At 45.1% G+C, this 7402-nt stretch overlaps 1 non-coding gene and 1 pseudogene across 2 annotated transcripts; both read right to left on the bottom strand.

Annotated features, from left to right (window-relative positions):
- Nucleotides 1-2363: 2363 nt before the first annotated feature.
- LOC100398517 (COP9 signalosome complex subunit 1 pseudogene) lies at nt 2364-3859 on the bottom strand (annotated as a pseudogene). Its single transcript, XR_013526393.1, has one exon. The product of XR_013526393.1 is annotated as a COP9 signalosome complex subunit 1 pseudogene (transcript).
- Nucleotides 3860-4094: 235 nt separating this feature from the next.
- LOC118148160 (U6 spliceosomal RNA) lies at nt 4095-4201 on the bottom strand. The gene has a single exon (XR_004734946.1). It is a non-coding gene; the product is annotated as a U6 spliceosomal RNA (small nuclear RNA).
- Between the last annotated feature and the right edge of the window lie 3201 nt (nt 4202-7402).

Below are 7402 nucleotides of genomic sequence, written 5' to 3' on the forward strand. Positions count from 1 at the left end.
GGCGTCAGTGGTAATATTTCCCTTGTTTCTGATTGTGTTTATTTGAATCTTCTCCTTTTTTCTTCTTTATTAGTCTAGCTAGCAGTCTATTTTACTAATTTTTTCAGAAAACCAGCTCATGGATTCATTGATCTTTTGAATGATTTTTCACATCTCAATCTCCTTCAGTTCAGCATTGCTTTTGATTATTTCTTGTCCTGCCAGCTTTGGGATTGGTTTTCTCTTGGTTTTCTAGTCCTTTCAGTTGTGATGTTAGGTTGTTAACTTGAGATCTTTCTAAGTTAGATCTTTTTGATGTGGGCATTTAGTACCATAAATTTCATTCTTCACACTGCCTTAACTGTGTCCCAGTGATATTGGTATGTTATATCTTTGTTCTCATTAATTTCAATGAACTTCTTGATTTCTGCCTTAATTTTGCTATATACACAAAAGTCATTCAAGAGTAGTTATTCAATTTCCATGTAATCATATGGTTTTGAGTAATTTCTTAGTTTTAATTTCTAATTTGATTGCATTGTGACACTAGACACTGTTATAATTTCAGTGCTTTTGAATTTGCTAAGGAGTGTTTTGCTTCCAATTATGTGATTGATTTTTAGAGTATATGCCATGTGGCAATGGGAAGAATGTATATACTGTTGTTTAGGGATGAAGAGTTCTGTAGTTGTCTATCGAGTCCACTTGGTCTAGAAGGGAGTTCAGGTCCTAAATATCTCTGTTAATTTTCTATCTCAATGACCTGTCTAATGTTGTCAGTGTGGTGTTAAAGTCTCTCACTTTTATCATGTGGGAGTTTAAGTCTCTTCGAAGCTCTCTAAGAACTTGCTTTATGAATCTGGGTGCTCTGGTGTTTGGTGTGTATATATTTAGGATAGCTAGATCTTCTTGTTGAATTGAACCTTTTACCATTATATAATGCCTTTCTCTGTCTTTTTTGATCTTTGTTGGTCTAAAGTCTGTTTTGTCAGAAACTAAGATTGCAACCGCTGCTTTTTTCTGTTTTCCATTTGCTTGGTAGATTTTTCTCCATCCCTTTATTTTGAGCCTATGAGTGTCACTGCATGTGAGATGGGTCTTTTGAAGACAGTATACCAATGGTTCTTGGTTCTTTATCCAGCTTGCCACTCTGTGTCTTTTAATTGGGACTTGTAGCCCATTTACATTTTTTTTTTTTTTGAGATGGAATCTCACTCTGTCACCCAGACTGGAGTGTAGTGGTGCCATCTCAGCTCACTGCAACTTCTGCCTTCCAGGTTCAAGCAATTCTCCTACCTTAGCCTCCTGAGTATCTGAAATCACAAGTACCCACCACAATGTCCGGCTAATTTTTGTATTTTTAGTAGAAACTAGGTTTTGCCATGTTGGCCAGAATGGTCTCAAACTCCTGACCTCAGGTGATCCACCCATGTTGGCTTCCCAAAGTGTTGAGATTACAGGCGTGAACCACAGTGCCTGGCCCTTTATATTTAAGGTTATTATTGATATGTGTGGATTTGATTTTGTCATCATGATGTTAGCTGGTTATTATGCAGAGTTGTTTATGTGGTTGCTTTATATTGTCACTGGTCTCTGTATCTCAATGTGTTTTTGTAGTTGGTGGTAATGGCCTTTCCTTTCTGTATTTAGTGCTTCCTTTAGGAGCTCTTGAAAGGCACTTGCTTGTCTGAAACACATCTTACTTCTCCTTTGCTAGGAGGCTTAGTTTGGCCAGATATGAAATTCTGAGTTGGAATTTCCTTTCTTTTCTTTTCTTTTAATGCTCAGTCTGCTTTTTTTTTTGAGACGGAGTTTCGCTCTTGTTTACCCAGGCTGGAGTGCAATGGCGCGATCTCGGCTCACGGCAACCTCCGCCTCCTGGGTTCAGGCAATTCTCCTGCCTCAGCCTCCCGAGTAGTTGGGATTACAGGCACGCGCCACCATGCCCAGCTAATTTTTTGTGTTTTTAGTAGAGACGGGGTTTCACCATGTTGACCAGGATGGTCTCGATCTTTTGACCTCGTGATCCTCCCGCCTCGGCCTCCCAAAGTGTTGGGATTACAGGCTTGAGCCACTGCGCCCGGCCTCAGTCTGCTTTTTAATGGATACTGCCCACTTGTCTGCACCTAACCAAGGTGGGAACAGGAGGGGTCTGGGAAGTAGTGCCACTGGGCCTGGGTGCCGCACAGTCTGCTCCCCAGGGACAGAAACCCATGGGGTTGAGCCCTCCAGGCCTCTCTTTCCAGGAAGGGCCACAACTAGCAGCCGCCTGCCTCCCCAGCCCCAGCAAGGGCATGCAGGCTGGGGAGCACCCAGTGGCCAGGCCCTCAGCTGGGCTGAAGGCAGCACTGAGCCACCTGGAAGTGAGCAGGTCCATGGGGTGGGGGCGGGGTGCAGATGTCCTGGAGGCCAAGCGCCACCCCTCACATGTTGGTGCTCAGCCGGGACTGGCTGTTGGCTAGAGTCAGCTCCCCCTGGCTCCCTTTTCTGGGTGGGGACTTGACATGGATCTGGCTGCGGAGCACGGCTGCCTGCAGCATCATGGCCTTGGCGTGGCGCTGGAACTCCTTGCCCATCAGCAGAGACTTCTCAAAGGTGGTGCTGTGCCACGTCCCAGGCGTACAGGATCTTACTGTGGGAGTCCACACGGTCACTGATCAGTCCCTCCAGGATTAGCTGTGTCAGCTCGTCCTCCAGGGCAGCCACCGTGGTGTTGAAGGCTGCCGCTATCCTGTGCATGTCGGCCGACAAGTAAGGGCTGAAATACTGAATGAGGGCAGGGCTGCGAATCTGGGTGTACAAGGTCCTGACGTGGGGGGCCAGATACATGTCCAGGAGCAGGTTGTCCTTCATCTCATCCTGAGGCACGAGGATCTTGAGGCACGAGGCATACTTGGACTCATAGAATTTGAAGATGATGTCTCGAACCTGCGGCTCCAGCTCCAAGAAGAACTTGAAGGAGCTGTTGTAGATGACATTGCGCGGCAGCTCCTGACAGTCAAAGGTGGCCAAGGCACACAGGCCACCATAGACAGCCACATTGCGGGGGGACAGCAGCTCAGGGAAGTCACAATGATCAAAGAAAGCCAGCAGGAAGCACTTGGCAGCCTGCTTGTACTTCTTTGCGGCGAACTCTGCCAAGCCTGCGGCACACTTGAGCTTGGTGAGGATGGCCTGGGTCTGGCTGTCTCGCTCTCCTCGCTGCTCAGCAATCTCTGGGGTGGACTCGGCCTTGCTGACGTAGCTCAGCACGTGAGACCAATTCTGCAAGTAGACGCTGACCTTGATGACGTGCTTGGCGCTGATGCAGTAGCCCCGGGCCGGGAGTAGCATTTGAGGGCATTGGTGAGGTCCCCGCAGTCCAGGTAGTGGTCGCCCAGATCGTCGTGACCACGCCAGATGCTCTCCTTGATGGAGTTGCCCTTGTCGTTCTTCAGGTCCGTGTCTAGCTTCTCCAGCTTCAGCAGGGCCTTCTTCCGCGTGGCCTCCCAGGCTGTGTCCAGGGTTGGGGGTTCCACGCCACTCTCGGGGATGGCGTCAGGTGCGTTCTGCAGCTCCCTGGTGGCCTCTGAGAGCTTGCGGTGGATCTCCTCATACATGTCGACGTTGAAGGTTCTTTGCACGAAGGAGAGGGCCATCTTCAGGGCCTCCACCCGAAGCTTGGGGCAGTGATCAGCAATGAACTGCAGCCGCTCGATTCGCATCAGGCCGCTGTAGCTGGCTGCATACTGCTCCAGATCCAGGGTGGGGTTCTCCACCACGTAGTTGACATCGGGTGCATTCTGCGGGTCTTCCTGGGGGTCCACGTCGATCTGCATGGGCTCCACGTCCCCCTGTAAGTTAAACACCTGAACCAGCAGCGGCATCTTGCACCCACCCCGCCATGGCGTGCCGTCGTTCCTGGAATTTCTTTTCTTTAAGAATGTTGAATATGGGCCCCCAATCTCTTCTGGCTTTTACGGTTTGGGCTGAGAAGTCTGCTATTAATCTGATGGGCTTTCCTTGTAAGTGACCTGGCCTTTGTCTCTAGCTGCTTTTAACATTTTTTTCTTTCATTTTGACCGTGGAGAATCTGATAATTATGTGCCTTAAGGATGATTTTCTTGGGAAGCATTATAAAACATGAAATGCTTTAGAATTTGCATGTCTTCCTTTTGCAGGGGCCATGCTAATCATCTCTGTGTTCTTCCAATTTAAGTATATGTGCTGCCGAAGACAGCACTGTCTTTTTTCATACAATTTGAGCTCTTCCTTGTTCTTGGTATTATGAGTGATTTTCAGTTGAAACCTAGACATTTTCATACTATGCTATGAGACTCTGGACCTTATTTAAACTATTTTATCTGACTTTCTTTGACATTACTCTGGTATACTGCAGGGGTATACTGCCCCATTATTGACAAATGGAGGTAGAAGTCCAGTTCTCCCATTGAGCCTTTGTTGATACCTGAGTTGAAACAGGTTCTTTTACCACTGGGAGTGGGAATTCTAGCTTCCCAGATGGTCTCCACTGACACAACTGTGGAAAGCCCTGAGTCTTCACTACTGCCTTCTGACACCACCACACTGGGGAGGGGAAGGGCTCCTTACTGTTGCCATGTGGAGGTGCAAGTCCAAGTTTCCCATTTGGTTTTCACTGACATGGTAGAGGTGTGGGGAAAGTCTTGTTACCAGCAGTGGGGATGAAAACCCCAGTTCCCTATTTGTCTTCTCCGATACTATGATGGTGTGGTGTGGTGTGTGGTGTTGAGCTCCCTTGGAACAGCCTCTGATGGCTGGAAATCTAGGCTTCCCACACAGTCTTTGCTGGTGGAGGCAGGACTAGGTCACAGTCTTTTCTTTGGTGCTTAGTGGGAGTAGAGCAAGTAGGTTATTGGCTAAAGTTTTTTGTTTTTCTAGGCTGGCCCTTTCTTGTTCCTTTGGTTACAGAGAGCAAGATTTCATGGGCTTCTTTTTTGTCTGTGCCCGTTAGTGTTCAGGGGTTACTCTTTCCGTCTGCTCTAAGTCTAGAATGTATGAAGTAAAAAGAAAACCCAGGAAACGTACCACCACATTTCTTGGGTCCCAAGATCCATAGCCAGTCTGGATTCTTATCTCCACCTTTCAGAGTCTTCTTATGTTCATTTAATATGTAATGTCCTAGGCTGGGCGTGGTGGCTCACGCCTGTAATCCCAGCACTTTGGGAGGCCAAGGTGGGTGGATCACCTGAGGTCAGGAGTTTGAGACCAGCCTGGCCAACATGGTAAAACCTCATCTCTACTAAAAATAGAAAAATTGGCCTGGCATCATGGCAGGCACCTGTAATTGCAGCTATTTCAGAGGCTGAGGCAGGAGAATTGCTTGAACCTGGGAGGCAGAGGTTGCGGTGAGCTGAGATTGTGCCACTGCACCCCAACCTAGGCAACGGAGCAAGACTCTGTCTCAAAAATAAAAAACGTATATGTATATATAATGTCCAAGGTTTTTAGTTCTACTTAGTGAGAGGAGTAATGAAAAGTATGTTTACCCATCTTGCTGAAAGCAGAAGTTCTCTGGTGTTGAATTTTTATCAGAAGCTTTTCTGAAATCTATTAAGATGATCTTTCTTTTTTGACTTTTTGATGTGTTGATTTGAGCTGTTGTGTTATTGCTCATTGTATTAATCCATTATCATACTACTGTAAAAACTACCTGAGACTGGGTAATTTATAAAGAAAAGAGGTGTAATTGACTCATAGTTCTCCAGGCTGTACGGAAGGCATGGTTGGGAGGCCTCAGGAAGCTTATAATCATGACAGAAGGCAAAGGGGAAGCCAGCACGTCTTACAGGGGAAGTGTTATACACTTCTAAAACAACTAGGTGTCATAAGAACTCATTCACCATCATGAAAACAGCAAGGGAGAAGTCTGCACCTATGATTCAATCACCTCTTACCAGGCCCCTCCTCCAACATATGCATTTTACAATTCAACATGAGATTTGGGTGAGGACCCAGAGTCAAACCATATCACTCATTAACAGATGTTCTAAAATAAATATATAGCATTACAGTTTTTAAAAAGATGTATGTGATAGATTTTTAGAATATTTGTAGGCAAGTTAGGTGAACTTTAAAAAAAAAACTTGTATATTTAAAAGTGTAATTGTACTGGGCATGTAATCCTAGCACTATGGGAGGCTGCAATGGGAGGATTGCTTGAGCCGAGGAGTTCAAGACCAGCTTGGACAGCACAGCAAGACTCCATCCTGACAAAACAAAAATTAAAGATTAAAAAGAGGGTAGGCTGGGTGCAGTGACTTATGCTTATAATCCCAGCATGTTGGGAGGCCAAGCTGGGTGGATCACTTGAGATCAGGAGTTTGAGACTAGCCTGGCCAACATGGTGAAACCCCATCTCTACTAAAAATATGAAAAAAAAAAATTAGCTGGGTATGGTGGCAACTTTGGAGGCTGAGCCAGGAAAATTGCTTGAACCTGAGAGGCAGAGGTTGAGAGGTTGCAGTGAGGTGAGGTCAAACCACTGGATTCCAGCCTAGGTACCAGAGACTCCATCTCAGAGAAAAAATGGTGGGGGAGAGGGGCAGTTATCAGTTGTATACAAAGTAATTTATATAAAACTTTATTCTCTAGCTTTAAAAAATTATTTGCATTTATTTTAAAGAGGATTGCTTATTATTGAATTTTCATTTCCAATATGTCCATATTCTTTTTCTCTTTTTTCCCTATCATTATAAAATTGAATTTAAAATTAAATTGAGAAAAATATTGCCCAGAATATATTAACACTGGTTCATTTTTGTATACATAAGGTCCTTATTAAAATGATAATCTGGTTTTTATAGTTGCTTAAAGAAAAAAGTCCTGGAATTACTGATTCTTTTTTTTCTCTGCCTAATTATCTCTTTAACTGTATATCCATATATCTTTTTTTTTTTAAGACAGGGTCTGTTTCTGTTGCCCAGGCTGGAGTGCAGTGGCACAATCATGGCTCACTGTAGTCTCAGCCTCCTGGGCTGTCTTGATGTTATGAAGCCAAAACTTCTGCTTCAACGTATAAAATTAAATTCCCTAATAAGAGAGATAGATACTCGTGTGTGTAACAATCTACCAAAATGAGGGTTTGTCTCCACCTTGGTATGATAAGTATGTATTATGGACTGTAATTATGGTGCATATTATGGATAGTATGCTAACGAAGGGCACAGCAAAGAATGCATGGGGAGTTTAATTGCAAGTCGTCACTGCAGTTGAGTCCAACCTTTCTGCATAGAGCCATTCATCATGAGTGACAGCCAAGAGAGGAGGAGAAGCAGCAGATTCTTCCAGGGATCACTCTCTCCCCTACTTGCCTCACCCTGTCATTCAGTTTACAGTCCTCGCTGTTGGCTGCAATCATTCCCAGAGGACATATTTATTACCATGAAAAACACTCGAATGACAT

Source organism: Callithrix jacchus, chromosome 1, assembly GCF_049354715.1.
Source record: "Callithrix jacchus isolate 240 chromosome 1, calJac240_pri, whole genome shotgun sequence".
In the NCBI taxonomy this organism is placed as follows: Eukaryota; Metazoa; Chordata; class Mammalia; order Primates; family Cebidae; genus Callithrix; species Callithrix jacchus.